We start from the raw sequence: 21842 nt of genomic DNA, 5'->3' as shown, positions 1-21842 counted from the left end.
AAACGAAGCAACATATTGAAGTGGTGTTTCCACATTTAGTAATTGGTCATCAACTAGTACAAGTTCCAAAATAGTGACCATCGAGGTCAAAGGTCAAAATACTTAAAACCTAATAACTCGAAAATGGATCCACGTACTGAGGTGCTGTTTCCATATTTACTAATTGGTCATCAACTACTACAAGTTCCAAAAATAATGACCATCGAGATGAAAGGTCAAAATACTTAAAACCCAATAACTCGAAAACGGAGCCACATATCGAGGTGGTGTTTCCACATTTAGTAATTGATCATCAACTACTACATGTTCCAAAAATAATGACCATCGAGGTCAAAGGTCAAAATACTTAAAACCTAATAACTCGGAAACGGAGCCAAGTATTGAGGTGCTGTTTCCAAATCTAGTAATTGGTCATCAACTACTACAAGTTTCAAAAATAATGGTCATCGAGGTCAAAGGTCGAAGTAGTTAAAACCTAATAACTCGAAAATGGATCCACATATTGAGGTGCTGTTTCCACATTTAGTAGTTGGTCATCCACTACTACAAGTTCCAAAAATAGTGGCCATCGAGGTCAAAGGTCAAAGTACTTAAAACCTAATAAATCGAAAATGGATCCACATATTGAGGTGCTGTTTCCAAATCTAGTAATTGGTCATCAACTACTACAAGTTTCAAAAATAATGGTCATTGGGGTCAAAGGTCAATCTCGTAAATGAAACCACATATTGAGATAACGTTTCCTTATTTAGTAAATTTGTGTGATCTATTCAATTTTGTACAAAGCAGAAAAAAATTGAAGAAGGAATAAATTAGAGTGGCTTATTTACTTTTTTATTAATGAGAAAGAAATCAAAGGAACACAATTTTAACTAGCGCAGACTTTCTATACCTTTTTGGGCTATTCAAATGGATTAACAAGAAAGAAAGCAAAGATATGCCATGTTAACTAGCTATGTATTATTTAAGCAAAACGAAGGGCTAAATTTGAGAAAGCGAACATGGACCATTTTACTCAAATTTGGATGGAGTATTTATCTTTGTATGAACCAAAAAAATGAAGAAGGTTCAACATTTCTATACAATTTTGTACTACTCAAATAAACGAAATTTTATTTTTGTACCAATCACAAGAAAATCAAAGAAGGGTCATTTTATACCTTTTTGTGCTATTCAAATAATAGAGGGAACAAATTTCAGTGGTCTATTTTATTTTTGTACCAATCAGAAGAAAAGCAAAGATATGCCATTTTAACTATTTAAACAAACGAAAGATAAATTTGAATGACCTATTCAATTTTGTACCAACGAGAAATGCCATTTTTACTAATCAAATAAAGGAAAAAAACCGAAGAAGGATCATTTTAACTAACTCAGACTTTTATACCATTTTGTACTACTCCAATAAACGAAGGAATACCAACCAGAAAAAAAGAAGTGAAGTTTAGGTGGATTATTTTCTTTTGTACCAACTAGAAAAGAGAAGAAGAGCTACTTTAACTAGCTCAGAATTTATGTAACTTTTGAACTACTGAAATGTTCTATTTTTGTATCAATCAGAAAAACCCGAAGAAGGATAATTTTAACAAGCTCATAATTCCTGTAACGAAAGAATAATTTCGATATTCTACTTTTTATACCAACGAGAAAAAAATGAACTAGCTGAATATACGAAATAATAAATTTAAGTGACCTATTCAATTTTGTACCAATGAGAAATGGCATTTTAACTGGCTCAGAAAAAGGCGAAGAAAGACTATTTTATATAATTTTACTACTCAAATAAACAATGGAGTATTTAGTTTTGTACCACCGAGAAAAAAAGAAATTGCACCATTTTGGAGTATTCAAATAAACAAAGGAATAAATTTGAGTGACTTATAATTTGTGTCAACTCTAAAATCAATTAAACGAAGTAATGCATTTGAGTGAGCTATTTAATTTGAAAAACCGAAGTTGAGTATTTTATACCATTTTGTATTATTTCAACAAACAAAGGAATAAGCAAAAAAGGATCATTTTATATCATTTTAAACTAGTCTAATAAACGAAGGCATAAGTATGAGTGAGCTATTTAATTTTGTAGCAACCAAAGGATCATTTTAACTAGCTGAGTATTTTCACGAAAGAACAAAATTGTACTAATCAGAAAAAGCGAAGAAGACCCACTTTAACTAACTGAGAATTTCTGTACCTTTTTGTACTATTTAAACAAACGATGGAGCAAATTTGAGTGGCCTGTTTTTTTGTACTAACCAGAAAAATCGAAGAAGGTACCTTTATACTAGCCCAATGAACGAAAGAACAAATTTGGGTGTTCTACTTTTTTTTATACCAAACAAAGAAGAACCATTTTGACTTGCTGAGTATTTTATACCATTTTGTGCTACTCAAATAAACGAAAGAAAAAGCGAAAAAAGACCTTTTTAACTAGCGCAGAATTTCTGTAACGCAAAAATTAATTTGGATGGAGTAACAAGAAAGAAAGCAAAGATATGCCATATTAACTATTTAAATAAACGAAGTGATAAATTTAAGTGATCTATTCCATTTTGTACCAAGGAGAAATACCATTTTTATCTAGCTTAGAATTTCTAGTGCATGTTGTATTATTTAAACAAAACGAAGCGCTAAATTTGAGAAAGCGAACATAAACCATTTTACTCAAATTTGGATGGAGTATTTAGCTTTGTATGAACCAGAAAAAAAGTGAAGAAGGATCGTTTTAACTAACTCAGATCTTTATACCATTTTGTACTTCTTTTTTTTACCAATCAGAAGAAAATCAAAGAATGGTCATTTTAACTAGCCAAACAGAAAAAAGGAAAGAATTAACACTTTATACTAACCAGAAAAGGAGAAGAAGGATCAGCATTCTATACTTTTTGTGCCATTTATTGGGGTGTCCTATTTCCTTTTGTACCAACGAGAACCATTTTTAACTGGCTTAGAATTTTATGCCTTTTTGTAAAATTTGTATCAGACCGAAAAAAGCAAGGAAATACCATTTTTAAATAGCTCAGCATGTTACAGCTTTTTGTGTTTTTGGTCTACCCAATTTCTTGACCATGTTGTACTATTTAAACAAACAAAGGAATAAATTTGTATGACCCATTCACTTTTGTAACAATCAGAAAAAGGAAAGAATAAATTTGAGTGGTTTAAGCAAAGGAGGTCAATTTATACCTTTTTGTGCTATTAAATTTGAGTGACCTATTGAAGAATGAATAAATTTTGTTTGCAATTAAAAAAGCGGAGAAGGTCTACTTTCTGTACAAACCAGAGAAAAACAAAGAAAGACCATATTCTGCTACTCAAACAAACGAAGGAATAAATTTGTCTAACCTATTCACTTTTATAGCAAACCGAAAAAGCTCCTTTTAGTTTTGTACCAACCACGAAGGTCCATTATTACAAGCTCGGTATTTTTATACCATTTTGTATTACTCTCATAAATTTGGGTGGTCTACTTTGTTTTTGTACCAATCAGAAGAAAAGGTCAGAATTTTATACCTTTGTGGTGCTACATTTTGTATATTTTTGTGTCATCCAGATCAGTTTATTTATTTCTTTTAAAGAAAACAATACACTACTTTCACTGATAATTCAGTTGTTAGAGTCCAATGTTTGTAATATTACAATAATACAAATTGATGCATTTATAAAATAATATAGTTAATAGTTCAAGTTCTTCTATTCTTACACAATCAAATGCATATGCTACAGTGTCTCAGTGTTCATTTACAGAATTAAATAATTGTTTATCTTTCTCTAAAAACATTTCTACTATATTGTTGATATAATAACCACTTTTTTTCTGGTTCATACAAAGCTAAATACTCCATCCAAATTTGGGTAAAATGGTTCATGTTCGCTTTCTCAAATTTAGCCCTTCGTTTTGTTTAAATAATACAACATGCACTAGAAATTGTAAGCCAGTTAAAATGGTTCTCGTTGGTACAAAAGGAAATAGGACACCCCAATAAATGGCACAAAAGGTATAGAATGCTGATCCTTCTTCTCCTTTTCTGGTTAGTACAAAGTGTTAATTCTTTCTTTTTTTCTGTTTGGCTAGTTAAAATGACCATTCTTTGATTTTCTTCTGATTGGTACAAAAAGTAGTACAAAATGGTATAAAGATCTGAGTTAGTTAAAACGATCCTTCTTCACTTTTTTTCTGGTTCTCGGTGGCACAAAACTAAATACTCCATTGTTTATTTGAGTATTAAAATTATATAAAATAGTCTTTCTTCGCCTTTTTCTGAGCCAGTTAAAATGCCATTTCTCATTGGTACAAAATTGAATAGGTCACTTAAATTTATTATTTCGTATATTCAGCTAGTTCATTTTTTCTCGTTGGTATAAAAGGTAGAACATCGAAATTATTCTTTCGTTACAGGAATTATGAGCTTGTTAAAATGATCCTTCTTCGGGTTTTTCTGATTAATACAAAAAAAGAACATTTCAGTAGTTCAAAAGTACATAAATTCTGAGCTAGTTAAAGTAGCTCTTCTTCTCTTTTCTAGTTGGTACAAAAGAAAATAATCCACCTAATCTTCACTTCTTTTTTCTGGTTGGTATTCCTTCGTTTATTGGAGTAGTACAAAATGATATAAAAGTCTGAGTTAGTTAAAATGATCCTTCTGCGGTTTTTTTCCTTTATTTGATTAGTAAAAATGGCATTTCTCGTTGGTACAAAATTGAATAGGTCATTCAAATTTATCTTTCGTTTGTTTAAATAGTTAAAATGGCATATCTTTGCTTTTCTTCTGATTGGTACAAAAATAAAATAGACCACTGAAATTTGTTCCCTCTATTATTTGAATAGCACAAAAAGGTATAAAATGACCCTTCTTTGATTTTCTTGTGATTGGTACAAAAATAAAATTTCGTTTATTTGAGTAGTACAAAATTGTATAGAAATATTGAACATTCTTCATTTTTTTGGTTCATACAAAGATAAATACTCCATCCAAATTTGAGTAAAATGGTCCATGTTCGCTTTCTCAAATTTAGCCCTTCGTTTTGCTTAAATAATACATAGCTAGTTAACATGGCATATCTTTGCTTTCTTTCTTGTTAATCCATTTGAATAGCCCAAAAAGGTATAGAAAGTCTGCGCTAGTTAAAATTGTGTTCCTTTGATTTCTTTCTCATTAATAAAAAAGTAAATAAGCCACTCTAATTTATTCCTTCTTCAATTTTTTCTGCTTTGTACAAAATTGAATAGATCACACAAATTTACTAAATAAGGAAACGTTATCTCAATATGTGGTTTCATTTACGAGATTGACCTTTGACCCCAATGACCATTATTTTTGAAACTTGTAGTAGTTGATGACCAATTACTAGATTTGGAAACAGCACCTCAATATGTGGATCCATTTTCGAGTTATTAGGTTTTAAGTACTTTGACCTTTGACCTCGATGGCCACTATTTTTGGAACTTGTAGTAGTGGATGACCAACTACTAAATGTGGAAACAGCATCTCAATATGTGGATCCATTTTCGAGTTATTAGGTTTTAACTACTTCGACCTTTGACCTCGATGACCATTATTTTTGAAACTTGTAGTAGTTGATGACCAATTACTAGATTTGGAAACAGCACCTCAATACTTGGCTCCGTTTCCGAGTTATTAGGTTTTAAGTATTTTGACCTTTGACCTCGATGGTCATTATTTTTGGAACATGTAGTAGTTGATGATCAATTACTAAATGTGGAAACACCACCTCGATATGTGGCTCCGTTTTCGAGTTATGGGGTTTTAAGTATTTTGACCTTTCATCTCGATGGTCATTATTTTTGGAACTTGTAGTAGTTGATGACCAATTAGTAAATATGGAAACAGCACCTCAGTACTTGGATCCATTTTCGAGTTATTAGGTTTTAAGTATTTTGACCTTTGACCTCGATGGTCACTATTTTGGAACTTGTACTAGTTGATGACCAATTACTAAATGTGGAAACACCACTTCAATATGTTGCTTCGTTTTCGAGTTTTGACCTTTGACCTCGATGACCACTAATTTTGGGACATGTAGTACCTGATGACCTATTGATAAATGTGGAAACACCGTCTCAATATGTTGCTTCGTTTACGAGTAATTGGGTTTTAAGTGTCATACAAAGGGCGTATCCCACATAAACTATAAGACCCAGGTAAAAATAAGTATTATATTCGTAATCAGCATGTCCGAAAACCCCTATATACCGAGTTTCATCCAAATCAGTTAAAATTGTCATAAAAAGGGCGTATCCCACATAAACTATAAGACCCAGGTAAAAAGAATTCTTTGCTATGTAATCTGCTATGTCCGTAGCCTCTGTGGGAAATAGGGGTTAAAAAAGGGAACAAGTACATCCCCATTATTCTCTAGTTTGTTGCTGTGTTCGAATAGGGGTTGGAAACGATACTCATAAAAGAGAATAAATACACCCTTAAAAATGGACTATGTTCAATTAGGGGTGGAATGAATTTGCTATGTTCAAATAAGGGTGGAAAAAGTGATCATCAAAGAGAATGAATACACCCCTTAAAATGACTATCTGTAGAACGTGGGTGAACGGTTCAGTAATCTTTGCTATAATATGATCATTGTCTATGTTAAAATAGGGGTTGGAACGAGTACACCCCTGCTATGTTACGTAGTCTTATGTATTATCTGCTATGTTAAAATAGGGGTTGGAAAACGAGTTCACCCTATCTGCTATGTTTCGTAGTCTCTTCTATGTTTTCGTAGTCTCAGTGTAATTTCTGCTATGTTAAAATAAGGGTTGGAAAATAAGCCATACTCTTGTATTAGCTCTTCTATGTTACATAGTCTTGTGCTCTGCTGTGTGTTCATAGTCTCAGTGTAATTTCTGCTATGTTAAAATAAGGGTTGAAAAATATGCTCATAAAAGAGAACGAGTACACCCTTGTTATGTTACGTACTGTGTGTTACGTAGTCTTATGTGTTATCTGTTCTTCTATGTGTTCGTAGGGGTTGAAAAATATGCTCATAAAAGGGAACGAGTTCACCCCTAAAAATATGCTCATAAAGGAGAACGAATACACCCTTGTTATGTTACGTACTCTTATGTGTAATCTGCTCTGCTGTATGTTACGTAGTCTGATGTTCTGCTATGTGTTCGTAGGGGTTGGAAAATATGCTCATAAAAGGGAACGAGTTCACCCCTTAAAATGTGCTCATAAAAGAGAGCGAATACACCCCCTAAAAAGTGCTCACAAAAGGGAATAAATTCACCCCTAAAATGGAGGTCGTAAAAGACCGTGGGTTCACGGTGTAAGGTGCTGAATTTCTCAGGGGCTCGTGAGTTGAGCGATGTTGTGCGAAGGTGTTCCAGATCGATCCATTTTCTACTACTCACATTGTTTTCTTATTTTATTTGTTTATTAACTTGATGACAGGTTCTCCGTCTCCTACTAGATCTAACGTGCGCCATCTATGTACAATCAATATCGCTGGCATTCACCATCCAGCGAAACAAAATAGTTTAATAACTTTTGTTATGCAAAGTGGTTACGACATCATTCTTCTGCAAGAGGTCCGATTTAAAAATTTTGAATTTCTGCCTATGTACAATGCAATTGTGAATATCGGACCCAACAATCGGGGTACTGCTATCAAAAAGGGTATTGTCGTAGAACGCATTAAGCGACTTCCCTCTGGCCGTTGTATCAGTTTATTTTGTTATGGATTTAATATTGTGAACGCTTATGGTATTTATGTAATAATTAACAGGCGTTCTCGTGATCATTTTTATAACGAGGAAATTGTGCACATTTTACCAGATAATTGTGATCCTATTATTATGGCTGGTGACTTTAATATACTTACCATCCAGCGACAAATCAATACTTGAACGACAAATCGATATCACTGGCATCTTCCACCCTAGTGTCACTTTTACCCGCCGTATCCAACAGTTGCGGCTCAGGGATGTGTGGTGGCAACATTGGACGGTCCCTAAATTTAGTTTTAAGAATAGTCATATGATGTCCAGGTTAGATAGATTTTACATAACGTGTTCTCAGTGTTCAAATATACTTGAAACGGACATACGTCCAGTTTCATTTAGCGACCATGCAGCAGTTTATTGTGTTCTTAAAATTCCGACAGGTGTCTCGCATACGCATGGTAGAAGTTACTGGAAATTAAATGCTCAACTTCTCCATCCAGCTATGATTAGGAATGATTTTCGTCAACGTTGGCAATTTTGGGTACATCAATGACGTTACTTTTCGAGTATCTCTCAATGGTGGACTTCTTAGGTTAAACCCAACATGAACCGTTTTTCCAATGTCACGGAAAGGAAATTAAGCGCGAGACTCATCGAACATTAGAATATTACCACGCTGTCTTAAACGATCTCTGGTAGCCCTCCTAGCAGCCCTCAAAATCTCAGTCATATTCATGGGGTTAAAGCGCAGATTACCCGTATAAAACTTCGGGCTCTTAAACGCTATCAGCAGGCTTCCACATCTGAATCATTTTGTAAATCTGAACGCATCTGCTTTTATCACTATATTCAATACGCAGAAGCGACGTCAACAGAACTACATTGAAGCTATTACGGTGGATGGTGCTGGCGAAGTTACGGATCTTAATGATCTTAAGACTCATGTGTATGGACATTTTTCTTCGTTATATCGTCCTGGTGAAATGAATGCGACTGCACTAGAGACATATTTCCAGAAATCAATGCTCCAACTGTCTCCCGACATACACCAACAATTAATGGCGGACATTACTCCGACGGAAGTCCGAGTACATGTAAAGATCTAAAGAATCCCGGTCCAGATGGAATAATTTATGAATTCTATGTCGCCTATTGAGATATTGTTGGAGCGGAGTTAGTCGCTCTGAATCTCCTACTTGTGTGCACTGCGGTCGACTGGATACTCTTCTGCATCGCGTGTCTGACTGCACTGATACGACTCGCATCTGGACCTCATTATGTGGCTTACTTGCAGTGATCTGTCGTAAACCGCTAAGTATTTTGACCACCGTATACTTGCCTTTCCGGACTATGTGTGGTATCCCTATACAAAGCTCAATGCTGTTAATTGGCTTATCGGGCATACTATCTATTATACTACGTCCTCTACGCCGAAGTGTACCGTGGAGGAATATTATTTGTACTTAAAATATGCTCGTCATCAGACTTTTCATATGGCCAATCTGAATGAAACATCTGTGTTTACTAATTTTCTCAAAGTGATTCTGCAAGTTTCCATAGTATATTTGTCTGATGTAACATCAGTGTACTAGTTATTACAGTTCAATAAAGGTATTTTTAAAAAGCGGGTTAGCACTACAGACTATTAACGGTAATCGCTTTTGGCGTGGATTCAAACCCGGACCAAGGAGAGTTTTTTTATTTCTTTTAAAATTTTCATAACCTTTTTTCATTAAAATAAGATGAAAATAATACTGCAAAAAGTGATTTACTTAGTTCTATGCAGTGATTTACTTAAGAGTAGTAGTAGTAGTAGTAGTTGTTGTTGTTGTTGTAGAAGTAGTAGTGTAGTAGAAGTTGTTATTGTAGCAGCAGTAGTAGCAGTATTAGTAATAATAATAATAATAATAATAATAATAATAATAATAATAATAGTAGTAGTAGTAGTAGTAGTGTTAGGAACAGATTACAAGCTCCGCAGGGCTCGTTTTGTTCCGCCTTGACCCTCATGATATAAATTTTGTGACCAACTCAAAACAGCGCGTATTGACAGAACTAGCTATGATAGCGCGCGAAAAAAACTTACTTCCGTGAGTATTACCCTCCCGAGCGGGTCGTAAATCAATAGCTATTGCCACTAATATATAAAACAAATATAATTCTCCCAGCAGAAATGGCTTCAGTCACTGACCCAAGCCCATGATGCCTACAATAATCGAAGCTGACATCTTATCTTATCTTAACTATATATAAAACTGCATGAGCTGACATAAATTATTGAGCACTTCCTGGAGGGCTACAATAATTAAATTTGGCATGATTGTAGTTTTCCGGAACTAACCGACAAGAAAATTGCCAAAAGTGAATATTTTTAATTTTTAGGGGGTCTAAAAAGGGGATGAAGAATTTCCCTATGTTATTTAAATGTTTTTTTTTTTTTTACCTTTAATCTCGTGTTTTAGGTACTTAGAATTGGAATAAAAACTTGAAATACGGTGTGCTTGTACCTTTTCGTTAGCTTTACCTAAGCAAATTAGTAAAAGTAAAAAATCCAATTTTAGAGTGGTTTTGTAGCGAATTAAAAAATCTTTCCCATGTTATTTATATGAGACGCCTTTTACACCTCCAAACTATTGAGCACTTCCTGTGGGGCTACAATGATTAAATTTGACATGATTGTAGCTTTTCGGGACAAACCTACAGGAAAATTGCCAAAAGTGAATGTTTTTAATTTGTAGGGAATCTAAAGAGGGAATGAAGAATTTCCCCAGGTTATTTAAATGTTTCTTTTTTTGGACCTATAATCTCATGTTTTAGGTACTTAGAATTGGAATAAAAACTTGAAATTCGGTATGCTTGTACGTTTTCGTTAGTGTTACCTAAGTGAATCATCAGAAGTAAAAGAAGTGGTTTTATGGGGAACTGAAAAATCTTTGACATTTTCTTTATATGGTATGTCTTCTACACCCCAAAATGTTTAGGCACTTCCGGCATGATTAGAATGATGAAATTTGGCATGATTGTAGCCTTCCAGGACTAACCGACAGGAAAATTGCCAAAAGTTAATAATTTTAATTTTTTAGGGGTCTAAAGGGGAATGAAGAAATTCCCATGTTATTTAAATGGGCGTTTTCTGGAAATACAAGTCTTGTTAAAATAGGAAAAGAAACGATAGAATTGTGGGTTCAAAAGGTGTGAGGCCGTAGGCCAAGCAAAGACAGTGTATGGGGGCGAAGCCCCCGGGTTGGCAGATTCAGGAAATATGAAGAGCAAGTTCACGAAATTCACTGTTGATGCAAAGGACGATAGATAAGAAATGCGATGGCGTAGGCCGAGGAAACTCGGGGGTTTGGAGGCGGAGTCCCCAGCTAGCCAAAGCTAGTCCTAACTATATATAAAACTACATGAGCTGACATAAATTATTGAGCACTTCCTGTAGGGCTACAATGATTAAATTTAACATGATTGTAGCATTCCAGAACTAACTGACAGGAAAATTGCCAAAAGTGAATATTTTAATTTTTTTTTAGGTTTCTAAAGGGGGATGAAGAAATTCCAATGGTATTTAAATGGGCGTTTTCTTGAGATACAAAATTTTATCTTTCCGATATTTGAAATAGGAAAAGAAACTATAGAATTATGGGTTCAAAAAGTGCGAGGCCGTAGGCTGAGCAAAGACAGTGTGTGTGGGCGAAGCACCCTGAGGGCAAGTTCAGGAAATATGAAGTGCAAGATCACGAAATTCACTGCTGATGCAAAGGCCGCTAATTAAGAAATGCGATGCCGTAGGCCGAGCAAAGTGATAGAGTCTGGGGGCGGAGCCCCCAGCTATCCAAAGGCTAGTCTGTTTATAAAATGTTGGACCAATAAACTGAATTTCTTTATGTATAGAAACATAAGTGTACCCAACAGGAGCAAAAATCCGATGTTGTGGCCCCGCGTAGCGTAGTCGCTAACGCTCTCGCCTTCGGTGCGAGCGGTCCCGGGTTCGATTCCCGGTGGGGTCACTCGGTCGAAAAAGTGTAACAGCTTTTTCAGGCCAGCCACCCTGAATGAGGTTTTCCTGGGTTTTCCTCATTCACACCAGGCAAATGCCGGGGTGGTACCTAACTTATAGGTCCCAGGCCGCTTCCTTCCTTTCCCAATCCTTTCTTCCTTCCCTTTCCCCGGATTGTGTGCTCGCCGAGGGACGTCATCCCTCAAATCGTGAAGGGCTACATGGCCTTAGATGCCGAAAGCCCAGAAATCCAAATCCTAATCCTAATCCAAAATCCGATGTTAACTCAATTTCTCCATTTTGGTGACTGAAGCCCTTTTTGAATAAACTAATTCATTTACTCAAAGCATTGTAAGTCTAATTCAGTTCTGATCCAAATAATTTCCGGAAGTTTCAACATAAAATTGTAGCATAACAAAGTTAGGTTAAAAATAGAGCTCAGTTTGTTTGTACTATATTGTATTTGGACAAAATACGTAAAATTAGAAACAAAAATATCTAGTTATAACAAATTTTGATATTTTCCAAACACAATTATCCACGCTACTGTATTGAAAATTTGATGGGAGTGGCTCAGTGGTTGAACACTTGCCCCTGGTGTGTGGTGTTCCTGGTTCGATTGCCAGCCAAGTAAGTTTGTGATAGAGAACATTGTAGCCGTGGGGTTTCTTGGGGTACTACCGTTTTCTCCCACTTTCTCATTCCACCAATTCTTCCATCATCGTTCTCTTACCTTAATCATCCGTCTCCTCTAACCTAACGGGCATAATTATGGGACATTCAATTGAAGTATTTTATTTGCATTTTGTATTAATTTTAATATCAAAGCCGAAAACAGAGGGCGCGGTGGCTCCGTGGTAGAGCGTTCACCTCTGGTGCTTGGGGTCCCGGGTTCGATCCCAGCCCCCGCCAAGTGAACTTTGTGGTGGACAAATACCGTGCTCGTGGGTTTTCTCGGGGTACTCCCGTTTCCTCCCACTTTCTTCATTCCACCATTTCACTCATCTCTCATCATCACCGTCTCCTTTAGCCTAACCGGCATAACCGTGGGACGTAAAACTCAGAGATTTCATTTCAAAGCCGAAAACAGGGGTTACACGTGTGTTACTTTACTCTTATGTTTAACTGAACAAAAAGACGAGTAGGATTCTTAATCCTTTACTACACAGTGTGCGTACCTTGAAGTTGGCATGCTTGATCAATGGAAGGAAGAGTTTACCGTTACGTCGGAAATGAGTCATTACACACTTTTTCTTTCCATAAAATATAAACAGCGAAGACATTCCTAACATATTCAGTGGGGCTCTTTAGGGAAGTCGCATCGATGTATACTCGTATTAGTTTTATCAATATTAGTGTAGTGAAGAAAACTTAACCTAATATAATAATTCTTGAATAGAAGAAATGGGACATTAAGTAAGTTTTGTATTTGTACCAGTAGCATGTGCCGATATTTATTCATACATACCTTTGGGCACAGAGCGAGCCGTAGGCAATTTGCCGCCTTGAGTAATGGCATCATTGGCCACTCCCAGAAAGAACAAATCGTAAAAACCACGATTTTAAGTACGCTACATCATCAAGAGCAACGAAGGGGAGGGAAAGACCACTCGCACTCAGAAAGGCCTAAACACTAACAAATACAATCTCGTTGTGTCTGTTTCTTTTCTTTAAATATTAATCTATTATGTTAGTGAAAAATAAAGCAAACACACCTGCAGAGAAAAGATGGTAATCCCTTTTATAGAATTGAATACCGAGCTTCAATCTCAATATATCAGTTTGCAATTCCGGTACAAAAAAATCTCTTTTATCTTTATTTCTTCATTTTCCTTGTACATCTGTTTTATTTATTTTTGTTTCTAAGAAGTTGTTTCTACCTTCAATGATAAGAAACTTGTTTGTGACAAAGACAAGACTAGTTTTCATATCAAAACTGTGATAACTAACTAAATGGAACAGATGTTCGCTATTGTTCGAGAATTAAGTTCTTGTATTTGACAACAATCAAGCAATTCATGCTAAGATTTGTTTGACCATTTCCTTTAGCACTATCCATGTGACCTTAAACTAATTCGACCTAAACATGATTTATGAATGTAGTATTCAAACAGGTCAGCTTAGTAAATTTAACTACCATCATCATGAAGTCTGTTTCCAACAAGAAATATTTATTTTAAATAATATAGTAATAACAGATTTTGCCACTCCGTGGAAATGCACGTGTTACACATATGGTAGAGCCGGCGCTTTAAGGGCATTACCGGCATATATGGCCTTAAACACGTCACGTATGAGGGATGACATCCCTTGGCGTGCACATCATCCTGGGAAGTGAGGAAGGAAAGAAGAGGCCTGCAGCCTGTAAGTTAGGTACCATTCCAGTACTTGCCTGGTGTGAATGAGGAAAATACAACCAAAAGCTTATTCTGGATGGCGGGCTTGAAAAAAACTATTACACATTTTCAACCGAATGTCCCCAACGAGAAACGATATTCGAACTCAGACCTGCTTGATTGTGGCGATGAAATTGTAATTAGTACTCTAGTGACTTCCTTCAAAAGCCACCACAGACCACATTGCTTGCCAAGTGGTTGAAACATATTTTCTTCTGCGGTGGCTCAGTCGTAGAGCGTTCACCTCTGGTGCATGGGGTCCCGGGTTCAAACCCTGCTCCCGCCAAGTGAACTTTGTGGTGGACAAACACCGTGTGCGTGGGTTTTCTCGGGGTTCTCCCGTTTCCTCTCACTTTCAACATTCCACCATTTCATTCATTTCTCATACTCACCGTCTCCTTTAGCCTAACCGGCATAGCAGTGGGACGTAAAACTCAAAGATTTCATTTCATTTCAAACATATTTTCTTCTGTTTATCATTACGAACTTGATATTCTGTAGCCTACATATCAAACTGCTTTAAAATAATATGCCTGCCCACAGAGTTCGGTAAGGGGAGAGATTAGCCTGTCCTGAACTTTTACAAAGAGAATTTTTTGTTTGTTTGTTGAAGATTAACAACTCTTTTCAGCACCGAGGCTGTATGGGACTAGATCTACAATTTAAAGTGAAATTCGGAACCCCGTAATGCTTTCACATTTCAACGCTCTCCCTCCAGGTTTAAGTATATTGAAAGTTCATGCGCTGATCATTAGACTCACAGACAGAAAGAGAGAGAGAGAGAGAAAGAAAGAGAAGGAAAGGAGAGATAGAGAAAGAGAGAAAGAGAAAGAAAAAGAGAGGGAAAAGGAACAAAAAGATAGAAAGGGAGAAAGACAAAGAGAGAGAAAGACATAGAGAAAGCGAAAGAGAGAAACAAAAAGCGGGAGAGAGGGAAATAGCTAAAATTAGTCTAGAAAATCCGGAGAGACGAAATTTGACAGGATTTTGTACTACACACAAAATTTTCTGTACCGCATTGCATACAGGTTTGTTGCTTATCTAGGACCAATCCATACAACCACAAATGAACGGAAATCATGTGTATCGTCTGTCGATACGTGCGGGATATACAGGGTGTTTCAAAACAACACCGACAACGTTTGCGAGGTGATTCCTGACACCAAGATAAGGCAAAAAGTATAGACGAACCTGGGTGCACAAATGCTTCTTTTCGGAGTTATAGGCAGCCGAAAACATGAAAAAAAAATGAACTTCAATAGTCCATAGCTTCAAATAATCCTGCAGTACTTCTGCAACAACTTGTACAGAGGTAGTTGTTGAGTACTTCAAATTATATGCCCTTAGCCAAACTCTTTCTACAAAAATTGTTGCGTGAGTACTACAGAATTCTGAAAAATGTATTTTTGGATATTAGTTCTTAAGTGAAGTCTTGACCCGACTACGGTAGGTCCCGTAGTTTTGGAGCTATGAATCTTTAAATTTCTTTTTTTCATGTTTTTGGGAGCCTACATTAAAAAATGAGATGTTGAAACAACGCAAAATGACTACCACTTTAGCGTGTTACTTGTGTGTCAATTCAGCAAAAAGACATCGCCTTCCGACCATATCAAAAATAACTAGTTACTACCTGGGAGAATTTGCATTGGTATTTATCGTTTAATATGAGCAAAGCTTTACAAAATGTCTTTGGCACTTCTGCCAAGTAATGAATAATATTACTTGGCACTGCTGCCAAGTAACAAAACTCCCACATCGCGACGTTCATAAACACACTTGGACATCACCAGACGGAAAAACACATAATCAAATTGATCACGTTTTAATAGATAGAAGACGGCAATCTAGCATAATTGATGTCCGGTCGTTTAGAGGGGCTGATTGTAACTACCTGACCACTACCTGGTAGCAGCGATAATACGACAGAGGTTATCGTTCAATAAAGATAATATTCATTGTCCGAAAACGGAGAGATTCAATTTAAAGAAATTAGAAGAGAGCCAGGTAAGAGAGAAATACCAGATTGAAGTTTCGAATAGATTCTCGGCTTTAGAAGATTCGGAGTGCACTAGTGTTGAGGATACCTGGATTGAAATTAGAGATAACATTAAAATTTCAGCAAAAGAAAAATTGGGACACGCGGAAATACGTAGGAACAAACCATGGTTCGACCAGGAATGCATAAAACTAGCAGAGAAGAGAAAACAGGCAAAATTACGCTGGCTACAAAATCCGAATGAAATAACTACACGAAAATTCGCAGATATCAGGCGGGAAACCTCCAAAACTTTTAGAACGAAGAAACGCGATTTTCTGAAAGCTAAAATTAAGGAACTTGAAGATAATAGTAAAAATAAAAACACCCGGGACATGTATAAGGGAATCAACGAATTTAAGAAAGGCTATCAACCTCGTGCTTATACATTAAAGAAATCTGACGGTACAGTTCTCACTGATACGGATAGCATCTTAAATAGATGGAAAGATTTCTTTGACGATTTGCTTAACACGCAACCAAAAACTAGTGAGCGTGGAGAAAAGGAGATACACACCGCAGAACTGTATATTCCAGAACCCAACCGAATAGAAATAGAAATCGCTATAAAGAAATTAAAGAAACACAAATCTCCGGGTGTAGATGAAATTCCGGCTGAGTTAATTTTAGCTGGAGGCGAAAAATTGTGGAACAAGATACACAAACTCATTCTCCTTATCTGGAACAAGGAAGAATTGCCACAAGATTGGAAAGAATCAATCATTGTTCCAATTCACAAAAAAGGCGACAAAACTGACTGTAATAATTATCGAGGCATTTCTCTTCTGTCAACATCCTATAAAATCCTTTCAAATATTCTGTTAGCAAGACTGACCCCATACGCAGATGGAATTATTGGAGATTATCAGTGCAGATTTAGACGAAATCGATCAACTATCGACCAAATATTAACCATTCGCCAAATACTCGAAAAAAAGTGGGAATACAATACCCCGGTACATCAACTATTTATCGATTTTTAGAAAGGCGTACGGCTCGGTTAGGAGAGAAACATTATACAACCTTCTTACATAACTTGGAATACCGAGAAAGCTAATTATATTAATTAAGATATATTTAAACGAATCCCAAAGTAAAGTGCGGGTAGGAAAATTTTTGTCCACGAGCTTTCACGTCGAGAATGGCCTGAAACAAGGAGATGCGTTGTCGCCATTATTATTTAACTTTGTTCTGGAATACGCTATAAGGAAAATCAAAGATAGCAACCAGGGCCTAGAGTTGAACGGTATTCACCAGGTTATGGCATATGCTGATGATGTAAATTTAATAGGCGATGATAGGAGAACAAAAGAAAGAAATGCAGAGATCTTATTAAACGCTTGCAAGGACATGGGTTTAGAAGTAAATGCAGAGAAAACTAAATACATGGATGTGCGTCGGGACCGGAATACAGCAAATTATGAATGCTTTAAAATATTAAATAATACTTTTGATAAAGTGGATAGTTTCAAATATTTGGATCAATATTAACAGAGGAAAATCTTATTCACGGAGAAATTAAATGTCGCCTAAAAACAGGGAATTCATGTTACTATTCGGTTCAAAATCTCTTATCGTCGCGAATTCTGTCGAGGAATTTGAAGCTTAAAATATACAAAACGATAATCATGCCTGTTGTTCTGTATGGTTGCGAAACATGGTCACTTACTCTGAGGGAAGAACATAGACTGAAAGTATTTGAGAACAAGATCCTGAGACGAATATTCGGACCTAAGAGGAACGGGAATGGGGAATAGCGGAAACTTCATAACGAGGAACTACATAATTTATATGGTTTACCCAACATTCTTAGGGTCGTCAAGTCTAGGAGGCTTAGGTGGGCGGGTCATGTAGCTAGAATGGAAGAAAGTAGAAACGCTTTCAAAGTCTTGACTGGAAGACCAATCGGAAAACGACCATTAGGAAGACCTAGGCGCAGATGGGAGGACAATATTAAGATGGATCTCGCTGAGATTGGAATACAAAGTAGAAACTGGATGCAGTTAGCTAAGGATAGAAGTCAGTGGAGAGCTTTTGTGAACGCGGCATTGAACCTCCGGGTTCCATAGGCCATAGAGTTAGTTAGTTAGTTAGTTAATGAATAGTGTTCTATGTTTTCAGTAATCGGTCACAATAATATTGTTGTAAACCTGTGAATCGTCTGACGTGTGTAAAGGACATGAAGAATTGCAACGAAACTTTGTGTATGGAGAATACGAAAAAAAAAAAAACGTTTTTTTTTATTTTCTGCGGAAGAACGGTTTTAGAGGGCAAAAGACCCCACCCAAAATTTTGAAAGTTGACACCCGTATTTGTGTGGCCAAGTGGGTTGCGAGGCGATTTAGTAAATTGCAAGTCTTCTACTTGGTAGTTCGAGTCCACTTTAATCGTTTCATAGTTTTTTTTTTTAATATTTGTTTTTTATTAGCACACACTACCTGGGTGACAATTTATATTATGATAGCCTATACTATGAGCTTTAATAGGAAAAATGCAGACTCTCGATAATTCTTACGTAATAAGTTTTCAATAGATTCAGTGCTTTCTCGTGCCGTCTGTAAACGTTATGAAATATAAATTGATTTCAACAGGCGCGGACCCAAAGGAAGGGCTATAGGAGCTATAGCCCCCCCTTGACGCTCAAGTATATACTGTATAAAATGAGTTTCAATCCTACATTCTTTACACAGGATAAAGTGGCAAACTATGGTTTAGTCCCTCCCTTGATCATACCCTGGATTTGCGGCTGGGTTTCAATATTATGATAATCAAGGATGTTAATATGTGTGGTCAGAACTTGCGCTTCTAGAAGCCTCAAGTTCACACGCGATAAAATAGCATTTCTGCATTACGCACCTTTTCAATTACTCTCAATATGTGTATGTATCTTGAGACGAACTCTCCTCGAAAAATTGGATACTGTATTTCTGACGCTGCTTCTATTATCAAATATGTAGTTTCATTTAACGTTGAATTGCATACACCAAAACTTTTGAAAAGTTTCTCATTGTATTAATTTTACTTGAGTTGATTTTGAGTTTATCGTCCCTTTCAGCAGCGAGGCTATATAAGACGTTGACCTACTGATTAACGTGAAATTCGAACTACATGAGGTCCCGCCGGGAATCGAACCTGGATCTCCCACGTCTGAACTTTACTTGAATTTGAACTCGAACGCTCTCAAGCGGGTTTAAGAGGGTACACTTCCTGCCCCTCAGTTTTTCAATGAATGCATATTTTAGTAATTATATTATTTTACTTTTGAAAAGGTGTAACAATTTCGTTTTTTTAATTTAAAATTTCCTTGATTTATACGTAGTCAGTGTTGCACACAGTTAGTTGAACACAGTTGAACGTGCCTGAAGTTGGCCCCCCCACCTCTCCCAAATTACATCAAACATTGCACATCGTTAGTGCATCGTTAGTGCACGTTAGTGCACTCAGAACTAACGTTAGTGCTATCAGCGTTTACGAGATATTGAAGATTTTTGGTGGGGGGGCCAACTTCATATGAAGTTAGCCCCCCCACCCATCTTTATGCAGACAGGTTTTCACAAAACTTAGCACATCGTTAGTGCATCGTTAGTGCACTTAAACACACTAAGCACCACTGTTAGTGCTAACATATTTTGGGATTTATTCAAGATTTTTGGTGGGGGGGCCAACTTCAGAAATATCAAATTCTATACAAATAGAGGTAGAAACATAGAGTTAACGGCAATCGTTAGTGCATCGTTAGTGCACCTAAACGCACTAAGCACTAACGTTAGTGCTAACATATTTTGGGATTTATTCAAGATTTTTGGTGGGGGGGCCAACTTCAGAAATATCAAATTCTATACAAATAGAGGTAGAAACATAGAGTTAACGGCAATCGTTAGTGCATCGTTAGTGCACCTAAACGCACTAAGCACCACTGTTAGTGCTAACATATTTTGGGATTTATTCAAGATTTTTGGTGGGGGGCCAACTTCAGAAATATCAAATTCTATACAAATAGAGGTAGAAACATGGGGTTAACGACAATCGTTAGTGCATCGTTAGTGCACCTAAACGCACTAAGCACTAACGTTAGTGCTAACATATTTTGGGATTTATTCAAGATTTTTGGTGGGGGGCCAACTTCAGAAATATCAAATTCTATACAAAAAGAGGTAGAAACATAGAGTTAGTGCATCGTTAGTGCACCTAAACGCACTAAGCACTAACGTTAGTGCTACAATATTTTGGGATTTATTCAAGATTTTTGGTGGGGGGGCCAACTTCAGAAATATCAAATTCTATACAAATAGAGATAGCAACAGGATTAACGGTAATCGTTAGTGCATCGTTAGTGCACTTAAACGCAGTAAGCACTAATGTCAGTTCTACTGTATTTTGGGATTTATTCAAGATTTTTGGTTAGATGTCAACGTTAGAAATATAAAATTCCGCACAAATTGATGTAGAAACATGGGGTTAACAGCTATCGTTAGTGCTTCGTTTGTGCACTTAAATGCAGTAAACACTAACGTTAGCATTACCATATTCTGGGATTTATTCAAGATTTTTGTTGGGCGGGCCAACTTCAGAAATATCAAAGTCCATACAAACCTTTAGTGGTTTCTAGAAGCACTAACGATCCATTAACAAATGGTATCAATTTTTTGTTAGTGCTTGAAGTTGGGGCAAGTTCCCGTGCCCTCCAAAGATATTGTACTTGTAGCACCTACACTATTGAAGTACTAACGTTAGGGGTTGGTGCACTAAGAACCACTAACAATTGCACTAAAAGATATCATCAGTGCTTTTGACTTTGGCGGAAATTTAATGCAATTAAAAATTCCCAATAAATTTCTTATGGGAGTTTCGTGACATGTAATTGTCCATAGCTACCCTAATATTGAAGTACTAACGAAACTGTTAGTATTTTCTAGAAGCACTAACGATTGCACTAGAAGAGATCATTAGTGCTCTTGAATTTGACGGAAATTTGATGCAATGTAAAATTTCCCATACATTTATTATGTGAGTTTCGTAACATGTAATTAGCCATAACTAAATAGTGAAGTATTAACTAAACTGTTAGTGTTTTCTAGAAGCACTAACAATCCACTAACGAATGGCACTAAGTTTTTAGTTAGTGCTTGAAGTGGGGGCGCTAAGTTCACTCTGGCCTCAAAAGGTATTTTAATTGTAGCACCTATACTAATGAAGCACTCACCTTAGGTGTAGATGCACTAAGAAGCACTAACAATGCACTAACGATTGCTCTAGAAGAGATCATTAGTGATTTTGAATTTGGCGGAAATACGATTCAATAAATAATTTGCCATAAATTTCTTGTGAGTTTCGTGATATATAATTGGCCATAACTACACTAATAGTGATGCACTAATGAAATTGTTAGTGTTTTATAAAAGTACTAACGAATGGCATTTTTTTCCGTTAGTGCTTAAAGTGTGTGTGCGAAATTCACGCTGACTTCCCCAAAGGTTTTTTTTACTTGTAACACCTACACTAATGAAGCACTAACGTTAGGTGTTTGTGCTCTAAGAAGCTCTTACAATGCACTAACAATTGCACTAACAGAGGTAATTAGTGCTTTTGAATGCGATGGGAATTTGATACAATGAATAATTCCCCATGTGTTTCTTATGGGAGTTTTCTGACTTATAATTGGCCATATCCTCACTAATGGTGAAACACTAACGAAACTACTTGTATCTTCTAAAGGTACTAACAATG

At 36.3% G+C, this 21842-nt stretch overlaps 1 protein-coding gene and 1 non-coding gene across 2 annotated transcripts in view; both read left to right on the top strand.

Annotated features, from left to right (window-relative positions):
* LOC145680674 (uncharacterized) overlaps positions 1–21842 on the top strand; it is a 573261-nt gene that overhangs the window by 431693 nt on the left and 119726 nt on the right. The window lies entirely within an intron of this gene.
* Positions 11620–11694, top strand: TRNAR-UCG (transfer RNA arginine (anticodon UCG)). Its single transcript has one exon. It is a non-coding gene; the product is annotated as a tRNA-Arg (tRNA).

This window comes from Thermobia domestica, chromosome 3 (assembly GCF_964235325.1).
Source record: "Thermobia domestica chromosome 3, izTheDome1.hap1.1, whole genome shotgun sequence".
In the NCBI taxonomy this organism is placed as follows: domain Eukaryota; kingdom Metazoa; phylum Arthropoda; class Insecta; order Zygentoma; family Lepismatidae; genus Thermobia; species Thermobia domestica.
Note: the sequence above shows the minus strand (reverse complement) of the source record. Positions and strands in the feature narration are given on the sequence as shown.